This window comes from Myotis myotis, unplaced genomic scaffold, assembly GCF_014108235.1.
Source record: "Myotis myotis isolate mMyoMyo1 unplaced genomic scaffold, mMyoMyo1.p scaffold_m19_p_17, whole genome shotgun sequence".
Classification (NCBI taxonomy): Eukaryota; Metazoa; Chordata; class Mammalia; order Chiroptera; family Vespertilionidae; genus Myotis; species Myotis myotis.
The window spans coordinates 4,695,214-4,711,255 of record NW_023416321.1 but is presented as its reverse complement, the minus strand read 5'-3'; the positions used below and the strand labels follow the sequence as shown (position 1 = coordinate 4,711,255).

The following is a 16,042-nucleotide window of genomic DNA, read 5'->3' as shown; positions in this document are numbered from 1 at the left end:
CTCCCACGGACACAGGAGGTTACCAGCTCCTGATTCTCTGGTACAGAAAACACACAAACACCATTGATTGAGAATAAAGGAGAAGTCCATTTCCCATGTCAGCTGTGGATACGACCACCGAGGGCTGCTTTCAAGAAATACAGGGTTTCCACCCGAATGAACTAGACCTAGAACAACCCTAATAAACTAGACCCAGAGAAACTAAGATGTAAATGGGTATTACACTGGATAGTAATTTCTTTCAAGTCATAACAAAACTTAAATTCACGAGGGACCTTGGCTACAAAATCATCTCTGGCCACGGTTCTGAGTTGTTCTGTTTTTATGGAGTCTTTTATTCCGAGGCGGCTACTGTGCTACGATTCTGAATTTCTCTATGTCCTGATCTTATGGCGCCTACATTCATTAAATGGGGTAACACCTGGAGGGCGTCGAGCTCTGAGCCTGACCCCTACCCTGCACCCAGCACATATCGGCTATGCTTTTGTTAGCGCTGCCCCTTTACACGGGCTTCTCGAGAGCAAGGCTACGCCACGCCATCCGCGTGACTCCCGAGAAGATGCGCAGAGCGATCAGCATCGTTGCTGCTCCTGCTGAAATATTTAATCTTTAAATCCGACCTCTCCCCAACCCAATTCAGACGCCAGGAAGGGTCGCATTTCAAAAGGTGTTTAAAGATAATGGCCCCCGTCTCAGCTTCCCCATCATTAGGCTCAAAGAAATCACCCTGGACCCTTCGTTTGGCAAATGAAGACAGAGAGAAGAAAGAGAAAGGGGAAAGACAACACCATCAGATTTGAAACAGAAAACGCGTAACCTTCACTCACAAGAGGAAGGATTGTTTGGGTGGCGTTTTGTTCTTTCACTGGGCGCACACACATCACCCGGGGCGGGGATCACCCCCCCCCCCCGGGTTTCTAGAGTTCCTGAGGACAGGGCCGGCTGGCACTCTGGGCCACCCCATCCATCAACTCCGGCCCCCTCTCCACCAATCCCAGGGACACAGGTCGGCTGGGTCAGTTTCCTCTGCCACACCCACGGACTGACCCCAGAACCGACCTCAAATGCCACGCAGGGTTCTTGACTGCAGGGCAAAGATCTCAACAATTATATTTTATTTTATTTAAATATATTTTATTGATTTCAGAGAGGAAGGGAGAGGGAGAGAGAGATGGAAACATCAATGATGAGAATCATGGATTGGCTGCCTCCTGCACACCCCACAATGGGGATCGAGCCCACAACCTGGGCATACACCCTGACCGGGAATCAAACCGTGACCTCCTGGTTCATAGGCCGATGCTCAACCACTGAGCCACACCAGCCGGGCCTCCACAATTTTAGCTCCAATGAACCGTGCAACACTTGGGACCTACCTAGACCACTTGCAAATGCTAGAAAACGCCTCCAAAAGAAGCAAGGAAAACCACAAGATACTCTCCGAGTCCAACAGCACCGACACCAGGATGGAGTCCCATTCCTGCTGCCACCCTCAGACCCAACCCACATCCCGTGTACTAGGTGCAAAGCATTCGATAAACTCTGTGATTGCAGCCTTACCCTCCCGGGGGCGATAGGAAATTTAACACAAGTCCATCTAAACTCACCCAGCCACCAGGACTTCCCAACTCACCAATCGGTAGCAGGCCCTGGGGATGGGATGGGTGGGTACTGGCAGGGGCTTCTGTCAATCCTATGATGGGGGGAAGACAGGAGGGGAGCCAGGGTTCAGGCTTGGCTATTCACTGAAGTCACAACCCCCTCCCCCAGGCAGATGGAAAATCCTCCTGAAGCCTGGGTCCCAGCCCCAAGGGTTCTGAGCTCTGGGCTGACGCTCTAGCCCCTGAGCCAACGGCCAGGGCAAGAATGTTCTCATTGTCGAACCTCAGAGGGAAGGCAGGGGAGGGTGGGTGGGAAGAGATCAACCAATGAACTTGTATGTACATATGCATAACCCATGGACACAGACGGTGGGGTGGTTAGGGCCTGGGGGGAGTGGGGACGGGAGCGGGCTGGAAGAGGTTAATGGGGGGGAAAGGAGGACCTATGTAATACTTTCAACAATAACGATTAAAAAAAAAAAAAGAATGTTCTCGTTTCTTCTATAATCAGAAGGAATAAAGTGACTGTCACAGAAGTGCCTGTATAGCGATGAATGCAGCCTGGATGAGATTCATCCTTCTACCACTGTAGCCATAAAATATACTTTCAACATCATGTGTTATGGGGACTGGGGGCTCGTGAAGACAAAGGCGCCCAAGGTCAAAAGCATGACCATTCATCCTTGAACTTGCCAACGACTTCCTGTCTCTGACCTCACCAGACTTCATTCAGACTTTGGTGAATGTCCCGGCTGACCCCCTATACTCACCCATGTTCCTTCTGGGAGACCCCTGCCCCAGCCCGAAGGCCTGCTCTCCCCCACCGCTCTGCCCTTTGACCCTGGCTCTGCCACCAGCTTCTGTGCTGCCTCAAGGCAGGCGCTCACCCCCATCCCCCCGCCCCCCACCTTCCCCATGTGGAAGCCACAGCCCAGCTGGGCAGGACCTCTGAGGCCAGACACACCCCTCAGCCCCCTGCAGTATCAACAGGGAGCACACATCACACCCAGGCCCATAAAAGGTAATTATATAATCTGATCTGGCAAATTAGAGCCATAGAACTGTCTGATTCCTACAGTGAACTGGAGGGCTGGATCAGCAGGGGAAATGGCCCTGGATCTTTATTGCCATTTGCCCCCGGGTCAGGATTAGGGTTTATTTATCTTTTTTATTTTCTTGCTGAGAGATGGGAGACAGGGAGGGGCCTTCCCTGCTGCCTACCTCTCCCTCTCCATCCCACCCTACCCCGGTTTGCTGTGTAGACAAACCAATCGCCCAGTGTGCTTGCCCATAAAGCACTCAACCTCGACTAAGATTAAATAAAGCACCAACGAGGAGAGACGACAGAGCGCGAGATAGAGAAATAAATAACTTTCCACCACAGAAAACTTGGGGCATCCCAACCCCAAACCCAGGGCTTCATCGGTTGGCATGAACTCACTACAGAGCAAACAAAAAGGCGGACATGCCAGCCCCAGCCAGATGGCTCCCGTGCCAGCTAGGGTCCCAGTTAGGGTGCAACCAATGAAAGTTCCTCTCTCGCATCGATATTTCTCTTTCTCTGTGGAATCAACCCCTGCCCCCCTCCCACCCCACCCCCCCACACACAAAACAATAAATACATCCTCGGGTGAGGATTTTTTTTAAAAAGCAAAAACTGACATGCCCAGATGGCAATTTATCTCCTAATGATTCTGGCTCAACTCTGAAATGTTTACTCGGAGAACACTCACATATATACATTTCTGTAAACACCTCTCTCTCTTCTCTTCTCTCTCTCTCTCTCTCTCTCTCCCCCCCCCCCCGCCCCCGTCTCTGTCTGTCTGTCTCTCTCTAACTCCCCACCCCCAAGGCTATTTACAGGAACTGGTGCCCATCTCCTCTGCTCATTAAACAGTGAGATCACCCAAGGGCAGAGACAGTGGTGCCAGGACAAGCTGATATGAAGCAGGATCCCGCATCAACCAGAGCAAACACTAGAAAGGGCAGCAAGCTCTTCCCCTCTTTCTTCCTGGGACCAGCCTCCTGGGCCAGCCCCGCCCGGGCGCTCGTGTCCTGGGCCTGAGGACAGGGCCCCGGCCCAGGCAGAGGTATTTGGCGCCGACGCCTCAGCAGGCCCCTGCCAATGAAGGGCAGGCTGAGAAAGGAGGCCGTGCGGTGTGCAGAGGCCGGGCAGCCTTGTCTGCATGCAATGCCAGGGTGATCCACCCAGGAAAGTATTATTTTTAAAAATATGTTCTAAAAACAAACCCAGAAGGTGAAAGCAAAAGGTTATTAACAAGTTGTCCTCCCTGGGTCGCGAGTTCAGGGGTGATCTGTTTTCTTATTTTTTGCATGACGACCGTGCACGGGCGTTGTTCAAAAATGCCCCGGTATTTAAAAAGTAGTAAAAAATAAAATGGACATTCATCATCTTGAACTAGAAATAAAACTATAAATGCCATTTTCATTAAAACACACACACACACACACAACACACGGTTAAAACAGGAGTTGCAAGATTATGAAATCAGAAACGGTTTGGGAGCCAGGATTAGAGAGCTGCCAGTTTGACCCAAAGTTGGGGTCCAAGGTGAGATCCGGCCAGGGTGCCCCGGGGACCTCCCTGTGTCTGGGACCCAGAGTGAGCCCGGGACAGAGACACCCAGAGGCGGCCGGAGCTCCCACTGGCGGGAGAGTAGCCACGCCCACGGAAGGATTCCGTCAATATTGGCTTGAGCCGGGAACTGAACCGAGAATCCCAACCCAGCTGGCGGGCCGCAGGGTTGAACGGACCTGCTCCGTAGCATTTTCCAAATACCTGTGCCGTTCCCGGCAGCCGGCTGTGGTGGCATTCGCGTTTCGGGTCAGGACCGAGGGCCTGAGCTGTCCCCGGAGCCGGTTCCACCAGGCCAGGCTGGAAAAGGAGGCCAGACTCCACGCCACAGCCTGCAGAGGCCACACCGGAAAGAAGGGCCCACGGTGCCCTCTGGGCTCCGAGAAGAGAGAGTGGGCTGGAGCCTGAGATCCAGTGCCAGGTCTCAGCCACTCCCCGCCTCCCCCCCACCCCTCCTTGGTTCCTCTCCTTCCTCCTGAGCCCAGCACAGAACAAGGCCCCAAGGCTCAGTCCTCAGCCCAGCAGAATTCCCACCCTTTCCCCTTGTCCTTGAAGACTCCCCGGACCCTGCCTCCGACCTTTTTCCTAAGCCAGCGGGCTGCGGGGCAGGCTGATCACTGGTTCCCAACAACCTCAAATTGTCCCACGCAAATGGAACCCCATCTATCCCCCTCCGCATGGCTCCCCGGAACCTCCCTAATTCGTGAATTTTTTAAAAATATATTTTTATTTCCGAGAGGAAGGGAAAGGGAAGAGAGAAACATCGATGAGAGGGAATCATTAATCAGCTGCCTCCTGCACGCCCCCACTGGGGACTGAGCCAGCAACCTGGACATGTGCCCTGACCGGGAATCGAACTGTGACCTCCTGGTTCATAGGTCGATGCTCCACCACTGAGCCACGCCAGCTGGGCTGTCCATGAATGTAACGTCACTCTCTCGGTCACCCAGAGGAGCAGTCCTCCCTCTGTCAGCTCCTCTGCTAACACAGCTCATGACCGGTCTCCTCGTATGTCCCCACAGCCGTGATAACAGCAAGACCCCTGAGCGCAGAGAGCGTGTCTGTCTTGTTCTCCATCGTATGGACAGAATGTGTTGCATGATGCAGCCCTCTCAGTTGAATGGAATGAATGAATGTCAGTATCCCTGCGTGAAAGATACGGTAATTGGCACACGGCAGGATTTACAACTTCCTCAAGGTCATGGGGCTGGGAAGCAGTGGAGTCTTCATTGGCACCAAGCTCCTCTGGCTCCAGGGGAAAAGCTGAAAGGGACCCCAACTCCCACGGCTGCAGTCACTCCCCACCCGGGCTCCTCAACGTCCGACTCGCCTGTCCCAGTCCACTCTGCATCGCCCGCCCGGCTTATGGTGCTGAAATGTCCGTCAGCTCTGCCCCTCGCTGCTCAACAGCTGCGATGGCTCCCTACTGCCTTCTGTGCAGTTTCCTGCCAGAAACCCCAGACCCCCTGCATTCGGGACCCCTCCGTTCTCTCTCCAGCCTTGCAGAGCGATCTCACTGGTGCTCCCCATGCCTGCAACACCCCCCCCCCCCCGGCGCTGCCTCTCCCCAGCACCTGCCCTTGAAGCCCAAGTCCCACGTCCCATGAGAAGTCACTTGACTTCCCAGCCTGCAGCAGTGGCTCGTACCTGTATTACTGCCCGCACCCCACATTTGCACGAAACGTAAGGTGACGGAGAGGATAGGTTAGCTATCCTTTCTCCCCCGGGAGAGCTTACCATCTCTTAGGGTGGACAATATACCCCATGTGTTTGGGTTCCTAGAGCCTCATACAGCGTACAAATCACTAATCAGAGATGCCCAGCTACTCTGGCAGGCTCTCTGGCCCAAGGCCCTCCATAAATGCAGGTGGCAGACCTTGACGGTGGCCAGGCTCTCTCCAGCTCGCGAAGCAAGAAGAGCTGGACCTCCCGGTGCTCTCTGACCTCTCAAAAGTCTTGCCCGCCTCCACGTGGAGCTGCTGACCTTGGTCCACCTTGAGCTCACCCATCGATCTTCCTCTCTCGAACCTAAGCTTAAAGATAGAGCCCCGCCCACCGTGCTTAAAAAAAAAAAAAAAGAAAAATCAAAGGTTTACAAGCCCATCAGGGTTTCTCTTGAAAACCACATCTTTGCCTCCAAGGACACCTTCCGAATGCAGCGCACTTGCCATCAGCAACAGAGAGAGGGGGAGCACCCCTGGGCAGGCTGCCCCCGACCTGCGACCTGCAGAGGGCTGACCCCCCGAAGGTGCCCTGGGCCCGGGTCCCCCACCCTCACACCAAGCCTTGGCCCCCATGAGTTTGTTTCACCATGTTTCAATGGAAACTGGACTATTCAACTCAAAACACACTTTTCCAGTGATATTTTAAGGAAAAATGAGATCACAGAAAACCAGGGAGGTAAATTTAAATGGTGTGACCCCAAGCAACTTTTTTTTTCAAAGAATTCCCTGAAAGGCTTGTTCACCAGATTGGAGAGGGGCGGGGGGGAACCCATCTGGGGAGACCTTAGCCCTAGAGACCACCTGGGCAGCAGCGACACTTGAAAAGCTCTAGGATGCTACACAGGCCCACGCTCTCCCTGCAAACAGCCTCCCCTCTCCGAGGGGCACATGGACCCCAATGTCCCTTCTGTTTTCGAAAGCGGCCGGCTGCCCCCTTACCAGCCAGGTCAACACGCTGCCTCTGCCAGAGATACCAAATGTTTCCTAAACCCACCCGCGCCCGGCGCGCACAGCTATGAATAGGTATTCACGTTAACTCGGGGCACTAATTAAAAACCGTTCAGCCAGGCAAATTCTCATACTTTTAAAAAGTCATTTGAGTAATTGCCTTTCCATGCCGCAAACTTTCCACACGACTGACAGGTTGACATTTCACAATGTTGTTTGTTTTAATCAAGAAAGGGCGGAAAGAGCCAGTGTGGTGCCCGGTTCATTTTTCAGGGGCTTTGATTTAGTGATTGGCAAACCCTCACTTAATGGCTGTGCAGTGAGTGAGGCTGGGGGAGCAAGGCTCCCACCTCCTGGGCTGGGGAGGAGGGAAGTGGCCACAGGACATTGGCACAACCGTTCTTCCTTCCTTCTCCCCTCTCCCTACACCCAGCTCCCAGCTTCCACCCTGGGCCACACAGCAGAACCTTCCAGGCCCTAACCAGTCTACCTCCCCATCCCTGCCCGGTGCCCCACTCTCCCAGAGAAGGGCTGCTTCCGGAACCAATACCCACTGGGGGAGGGACTATTTCAGCAAACTTAGGAGTCAGGGGGCAGTGGGGACGAAAGTCTCAATGGTTCTCAAACTTGTTCCGTAAAAGCAGCAGAACCAGAATCAGTCTGGGCCCTGAGAGTGTGAGTCTCGCCTCCACCATTTCTAAGCCTTGGACTTCTCTGTGCCTCAGTTCCCTCATCTGTCAACAACTTGTACAACAACGGAGCTTGCATGTAAGGTTGTGGGAGGGTTACATAAGTTCTTCTCGGGAAAGCCCTTACAACAGCGAAGCATAATAAATGCTATACATGTGTTCGTTTAAAAGCCCTTTCTTCTCCCTAGCCAACTTTCATGCAGGACCCTGCCTTCCCAGAGCGTGGATGGCCGGGCCTTGCCCAGTCCTGTGCGCTGCTTCCCAGGGAGACACCCAGGTCCCTCCACGGCTCAGCAGGGTCACAGGGCACACGGCTCCACAGCCACTGCTCATCTGAGGACGGAGTTCAGTCGACTTTCCATCTGACACCACGAGCCTGCCCCTGTCCCAGAGCATTTTGTGGAGAGACAACTGTGCTCCCTCGGGAGGGCTTCCCCGGGGACAGCGGCTCCCTCCCCAGGCTCCCGGCGGCCACCGCCACCACGTAGGGATGACGACAGACGGCAGTGGGTGAGGCCTGAGGTTTGCGTGGACGTGCACACACACCACCCACCACCTCGTGGACACCAACAGCAGCCACCACGCACCCCAGAAGGGAGGGAGGGGTTTCTTAGGGAAAAACCACCCCAGCGCCTCCCAGAAGCCTTATCACAACAAAATACAAGATGCAGGGGCACACAGATCTCACCTAAAATCCCTGCACACCCCCTGGGCATTTCAGAGAGGATTGAGCACCCACTGTGTGCTAGTCATTACACCAGGTGCTGGAAATACAGAGCCGAGAAGGCAGGTCCCGGATCCCCAGGGTCAAAAACCTAGTAGGACCGATGATGAAAATAACTGCAGCTCCTATTTTGTGGTATGCATTACAGTGGGTTATATGTGCACATCATAGATTAAATAATGTTATGTATTATAGATGATAGGTTATAGATTAAATATGTGCATTTAAATGCTGTCATATATGTATTTCTATATCATGTGCTATATGTTATATAGTATATGTATGTACTATGTCCAACGTGTACAGTGAGGCTGGGGAGAAGGCGGCCCCACCTCCCTGGTGCTGGGGTGGGGGTGTCTGGGCAGGTGAGGAGGGACATGGCTGCAGGGTCACTTGCCAGGGGATTAACTTGGTTTCATGGAAAAAAGGGTGCCGGGCCTATCTGGGCATGAATAATAACGGTGGCACTTTGTAGCTGAACCATCTTGGGCACCAGGGTTTTTAACCCTTTTTACAGCATCAGTAAAAAGAGCATCAGGCACAGACACCCCAGGGAAGGCAGGCGGTAGGTGATCGATGAATTGCCCAGGAGAGAAAGTGAGAAAGCCTGGCAGAGGCCCTGTAAGAATGAGGCCGCCGGGAGGGGCTTGGCTGAGCTCACAGTCAGACAGGCAGGCGAGAGGCCCTCCTGGGAGCCCGGTGGCAGCACGGCCCGACCTTGCATTTACACCCGTTATCATGGCCATCGGCAAAATCTGGACCATCGTTCCTCCTCCTTCCTGTCTCCCTGGGATGTCTGGGGACACATGAGAACCAGGCTGGGGCGGGGGTGGGGGTGGGGGTAGGGGCGGAGATCTGTGATTTCAGGAGAAAGGCAAGCCGTGAGCTGAAAGGTTGATTATTTTACTTGTGGAGGCCATGTGTGGGCAATGGCTGTGGGTTTCTCTGAGTTTATCAGAAAACCCTAACAGAGAAGAGGTTATTTAACCGAGACCGGGAAAGAATGTGCAGATACGCTAAAATAGTAAATGGAACAGCTAAAGCCCCATAATATGACGCCTACCTTCCCAGGCATGGCTGATGTGAGAGCGAGCTGTGACCAGGGCCTGATCTATAATAATAAAAGGTTAATATGCTAATTAGACCAGATGTCATTCTGGACGTCCTCCCGGACGAAGCCAGGGCCTGAGCGAAGCCACCTGGGTCCGGGTGCCAGAGGAAAGCTGGTGCCGGCAGCCAGGAGAAGGAAGGCCCACTCTTGCAGAAATTTTCATGCATCAGGCCTCTAATACATATGTGTGTGTGTGTGTATATATATATATATATATATATATATATATATATATATATATATATGAAGGTTGTTGAACTTGGCTCTCCTGGTCTCACCTGACGGGCCCCTCTCAGGACCGGGCAGCCAGGGGGACCCAGCCTGGCTCCTCACACGATGAGATACCACTGCTGTCTGGGCTGTGTTTGGAGTGTGATTTTCAGAGCCATTTCCTTAAACAAAAAGTCCGAGGCAAGACAGTGACGAGCTTCAGTCATCACATTCCAGGCTCCTGATGAGACCTGGGACCTGCTGGGACTTGGGCTCTGCACCCGCCAACTGTAGACAGATGCGATTAACCTAGGAGGAGGGCTGGGGGTGCGATGAGCCAGGGGGAGGGCTGGGGGTGCGATGAGCCAGGAGGAGGGCTGGGGGTGCGATGAGCCAGGGAGAGGGCTGGGGGTGCGATGAGCCCAGGAGGAGGGCTGGGGTGCAATGAGCCCACGAGGCAGACTAGGGGTGCGATGAGCCCAGAAGGAGGGCTGGAGGATGTGATGAGCCCCAAAGGTTTCCAGTACACCTGGCATGCACCTCCTCCCGCCCGGCTGGCGGAGCCCCTGACACTCTCGTGGCCCCTGTGAATTTCTCGCTGGGTCTATAGTATAAGAATGTGTAGGGCTGTCTTACGGCCCCTATTGGCCTGGACACCCCTGGGAGGCATGGTCCCATAACCGACTCATCTTTTCCTGCTGTTGGATTTCACGGAAAACCCCTCAGCGTTTCACCTTAAGAAATCACACCTCCCCCGAGCTTCCTCCGTTGCGGGTGGGAATGGAGATTCGTCTCCTGTCCTGTGTGTGGGAAGACGGGCGGGGAGGGGAGCGAGGGGTCCGGTTTTGCCACCGTCAGGCTCCAGGCTGCGCCGAACGAGTAACGGGCAAGGTTGAGCTCGACATGGTCCCGAGCTTCGTGAGAGAACGAGAGGCTTAACTTCTACCGCGAAAGGGCTTAGAAGCCTCCTCAGTGAGCACCTTCCCACCCTCACCTGGTGTGAGCTGAAGTCAGACAGCATCTGCGTCACGCAGCAGAGGCGCAGGGACGAGTGGGAGACAGGAGCCCCGGAGTCCCTGTCCAGAGCAGGTCCCCAGCCTCAGCACTAGAGGCCTCTGGGGCTGGACTAGTCTTCGTGGAGGGGGCTGGGGGTGCACTGAGCAGCTCCCCTGATCTCTCTCTACTGATGAGATGCCAGCAGCATCCCCCAGCCGTGGCAGTCAAAAACGTCACTGTCGCCCCAGCCGGTTTGGCTCAGTGGATAGAGCATCAGTGTGCAGACCAAAGGGTCCCAGGTTCGATGCCGGTCAAGGGCACGTGCCTTGGTTGCAGGCTCCTTCCCAGCCCGGGACCTGGTCCGGGCTCGTGCAGGAGGCAACCAATGGATGTGTTTCTCTCACATGGATGTTTCTCTCTCTCTTTCCCTCTCTCTTCCACAGGTCTCTAAAAATCAACGGCAAAATATCTTCAGATGCGGATTAACAACAACAAAAGGTCACTGTTAAGTGTCCCCAGGAGGGAGGGGGTTGCAAAATCCCCCCTGGGCTACAGTCAGCTCAGACCTCAGGCTCCGGGGCAGAGTTCGCCTTTCCAGCGCTTCCTGAGGCTTTGGTGATGTCTGACGCACTGCTACCTGGACTATTGTGTGCTTTTTTTAATATTTTTCGACACGGTTCCATGTTTTACTTAAGTAAACATACTTTAAAAGGAAACTCTGTGTCCTTATCTTAAATGGAATCCAGGGTCACTAGACATGAATAGAAGATACAAGGAGAAAAAAAGATCATCAAAGATTTGTCTTTGTGGCTTTCCCAAGGCTCTGAGCCTGCGAATGGCTTGCTTTCTCTCTTAAAGCGCCGAGCGGAGATATTCTTCCTGCTTTGATCAGAAGGGAAAGAGCTATAAAAGGGAAACACATTTCCGGGTGACTCAGTGTTACCTACTGCCATGTCTGGGTGCGGCCGGCTACTGTCTCAGGTCCCTCTAGGTCAGCGGTTCTCAACCTGTGGGGTCGCGACCCCTTTGGGGGTCGAACGACCCTTTCACAGGGGTCGCCTAAATACATCCTGCATACCAGATATTTACATGACGATTCATAACAGTAGCAACATTACAGTGATGAAGTAGCAACGAAAATAATTTTATGGTTGGGGGTCACCACAACATGAGGAACTGTATGAAATGGCCGCGGCATTAGGAAGGTGGAGAACCGCTGCTCTAGGTGATACACACTGCACCTATTTGGGGGAACACCGACCTCCCCCCAAATGGTCCTGGGCCTCCTGTGCAGACATTCACACCCACTGGGCTTTTCAACCAGAAGGCTCTGGAGGGAACCCCAAAGTTCCCACCGTGTGGCCATCTCAGAACTCATGACCAAAAGCAAACTCTCAAGTTCAAGGGATGCCGAGGTGAGTGACAAAACACAGAAGCCCCGGGAGCCTCCTGAGGAAAGAGGCCCCCACCAGCCAACACCCAGCAGCCTTGGAGACGACCAGGGGCACCTCTCGCATAGCCCACGGGGGGTGGAGCTAGAGATGTACCTTGTGAAGCACCAAGTCACAGCCCAGGACTCGGAGGGTCCTGCCAAGGAGCCAGGGGACTGCAACTCCATATGTCTGGTTAAAAGAAATGCCCCCGTAATTACCCATCTCCGCAGGAACAGCAGCCAATCAACAGAACCCATGACCCCGCTGACATCTTCTTTCCCACCCTATATAATAAAAGGCTAATATGCAAATTGTCCCCTTGACTGGGAGTTCAACCAGGAGTTCGACCAGGGGGCAGGGCCAGCCAGCCAACCGCCCGCGGCCCCTCCTCCTGGCCCCGATCAGCCCGATTGGGGTGGGCCGGCTGGACTCTACCTATGCACAAATTTGTGCACCAGGCCTCTAGTCTAACATAAATGCACCAGAATCCTGCACCTCTGGTCAGAGCTGTACGTCTGAGAGACCCATGATCAGGCCTGAATGCTAAAGGGCAACTCTTAGTTTCCCTTCTCTGAAAGCAGCCAAGGATAAACCAGAACCAGCAAGGCTACAGGAGAAGGCAGACAGCCGCATCAGGAGACTTCACCCTCGTGGCCCACTAGGCTCTGGGCAGGCACTGATGAGGGCCTCAAGCATGACCACTCAACACTGTCTCACCCCGAGTGAAGCCTGGTTACAATGTTAAAAAAAAGAAAAAATTAAATGGGAGCTTCCTGATTCCTGGTCCTTCCTTGGGCAAACCTGGAAAATCCCTGGGCTGCTAGGTCACTGGAGCTCAAAGTTCTCCCCTTGCCGGCCCCGCCCGCCAATGGAAAAGTACTGGCATCTCTGTGGCGGGGTTGCTCCTCGGGGGTCCCTGCTGGGGACCTGTCTGTGTTCCCCACCCACACCCCACGGGGACTCCCACCTCCCTGGGTTGAGCCCCAACCTCCCTCTCTGGCCCCGTGGGTTTCACACCCTTGAACGCCGCCGCCCAAATAACCAAGAAGCCGAGGGTGGCCAGGGGCCAGGAAATTTGCCCTGAAAAGCAGGGAGCCCTTCAGATGCGATGGCTGGCGGCCCGGCTGGGTCACTGCCCAGTGTGCAAAACGAATGTGAAGGTGGAGGGAGGAGGGGGAGGGGAGGGAGGAGCCCCCACAACTGCCGCCTGCGTGACGGCGGAGGGTCAGGTCCACGGGACACACCGTGATCCCAAAGCGGGTGTCTCCCAAGTGTGCAGAACGCTCTCCGTGGGACGGTGGAGGAGGGCGCGGGGGGCGGGGGGGCGCCACGGGGACCCTCGTGCCTCTTTCCATAAGAGGACACACCTGCCTGGCCGGGGCACACCTGGGCGCGGGGCAGGCCAAGCGCTCCAACAGTTGTCCACTGTTCCCCGAGCCGGGAGGCCTGGCAGCCGGCTGCTCACAGACAGGGGGTTTTTCTCCTCCGCGGGGGCCACGCCTGCCCCAGACGCAGATTCCCTCCGTCCAAGGGCTCCGGCCAAGCCCCAGGCTCTGACCACAAAAAGTGCCCTTTTCTTTGGCGGGCTCACCTCAGACGTGAGGGGCCCGGGAGCCAAACCGCCTGCGAAAAGGACATCCCAGCACATTTCTCTGCCGTCAGAGGGGCCCTGGCAGGTGGCCACGGGCGGCACGTCCCCGCCCGCCCCCCGGGCTCCAGAATGGCCCCGCTGGCTTCTGCTGGATCTAGGGCAGAGAAGCAAGCACCTAGAGTGGTGCTCACTCGGGGCGCTCCGGGCCGGGCCGGCACAGCTGGGGTGACCGCCCAGCTGTGGAACACAGAGCTCCAGGTGTCGGCCCCTGGGGGCTGCCATACCGCTGCAGATCTCTTCAACAACACAAAGAAGTAGTAGCAACATCCCTCCCCAGTGCCAGTGTGTGGGGAGACAACAGCCTCAACCAAATCCTCCACCACCTTCCAGGGGCTGCACCCCAAGGGGGGACAGAGGGACACTCTTCAAACAAGTGCAGGGGGTTTCTGGTGTTAAAAAAAACTGTTTTTGGGGGGGTTGGTCACACAGAACCCGGCTGTGGAAGGGAAAGAAAATGCCAGCCCTGTTCCACCGGCGGCAGATTTATGACCGCGTTTTAAAGCCTCAAGGACGTCATGAGGACCGGCCCACCCACGGCACGGCCCCCATGGTAAACACGGCCGGGCGCCCGCTCCGCCCTCCCCACCCCGGGCGGTGGTCCTCCCCTCTGAACGGCCCTTGTTCCCTCCCCCGGGCTCGGCCGGGTTAACAAGATGCCTGGCTGTCCGTCCACAGACAGTCCACCGCGCTGGGCGGGCGAGCCCTCCAAGACAAACAGGGCCGCTCACGCCTCCGCCGTCGGCAGGCGGGCCGCGCAGATGGTGAGAACCACACCAGGGCTTATGGGCTGCCCATCCATTTCTCCATCCACCATCCACCCGACCAGGCGAGATCATTGGCTTCCTTCCCCTCCCACCCCCCGCCCCCTTTCCTTAAGGTACGAACTCGGTACACTGTTGTCAGGCTTGGCGACGCACTTATGCTTTTTGGCCTCCAGATGCGGCTGGGAATAAAAGTAAACATGGGGCCTGAGTGACTGCATTTCAGGTCTGTGCCCCGAGAGGCTGAATCTGCAGACACCGGGGCCGACGGAGACTCATTGGGACCCGAGAAGATGGCTTTCCTAAAGGCAGGGGTGCTGTTCAGAGCTGGAAAGAGACACCAAGGCCCCTGGGAAATTCAGGGTGAGGATTAGAAGGCAGAGACGAGGACCCCTGTTCAGAGAGCTTCGCTGTGCAAACCCCTCTGACCTATGGGGTCACAGGAGCCCTCTGACGACAGCCCTATGGGAGGGAAGAACGTCTCTGGGTCAGAAGACCTGAACACATGCCCAACATGAGATCGATTTCTTTGGCCTCATTTATCCAGAAAGAAGAGGCAGGGAGATGATCCGAATCGAGGCAAAGAATCCAGTGTGGACGGATAGGTCTGTCTCTTCCAAACTCAACCCGATCGGTTTTCCTGGGTTTTGTAGGCCAACAGACGTGTGGGGCTTGGGCACCTTTCAAACCCGAAGTCCCGCTCACCTGCCCGTAGTGAGAAGCAGCACAGAAAACAACCCACGCACGTCGGAAAAATGCGACGTGTTAGAAGTTGGCATTTCTTGGGCTTTTCCTTTAGCAGGAAAAAGAGGGGGCGGGGGGGAGCAGAGGAGAGAGCGCTAGGCAGATCTGCCCCAAGTGGAATACCGCCTGTCTGTTGGGAGAGCGTATTTGCTTTAGCAAAGCCATAAAACAAAAATTCATAAGGCAGCGGCTTTCTTGGGAGCAACGCAGTGGAAATATTTGTGAAGTCGTGACCAAGTGCACAAACTGAAGATGTTTCCCCTGGAAATGGCTTGGGAGGGGGGAGCGGGGGGAGGGGGAGGCCGCCAGGCTGGGCATGTGTGTTAACGAAGGGGCAGTGGTCACTACAATCCGGCTCTGTTCGGTCCCGGAGAGACACCGTAAATCACCGCCCCACACCGAGTCCCAGATCCACATCTGCCTGGAAACTGGGCCAGGTGAGCCCTGGGGAAGGGCTGCTCGCACACCCTCGGGATGTCCATGGGAAGAAAACGACTTGGATTTTATATCTTGTTTTTGTGTGTGTGTATTTTTTAAAATATGTTTTTATCGATTTCAGAGAGGAAGGGAGAGGGAGATAGTAACATCAATGATGACAGAGAATCATCATTCGGCCGCCTCCTGCACGCCCCCGACTGGGGCTCGAGCCCGCAACCCGGGCATCTGCCCTGATCGGGAACTGAACCATGACCTTCTGGTTCAGAGGTGGATGCTCAACCACTGAGCCACACTGGACCAGCTCTTGTTTTGTTTTGTTTTTTAATGAAACTTTAAGACAAACCCTAAAGATTTCCTCCTGTAGAAGAAGTCACAGACTCATCCAAGTACATCATTGTGGGGCCGTGATCGGTTCC

At 55.0% G+C, this 16,042-nt stretch overlaps 1 long non-coding RNA gene across 1 annotated transcript in view; it reads right to left on the bottom strand.

Annotated features, from left to right (window-relative positions):
* LOC118671188 overlaps positions 1-16,042 on the bottom strand; it is a 113,758-nt gene that overhangs the window by 18,408 nt on the left and 79,308 nt on the right. The window lies entirely within an intron of this gene.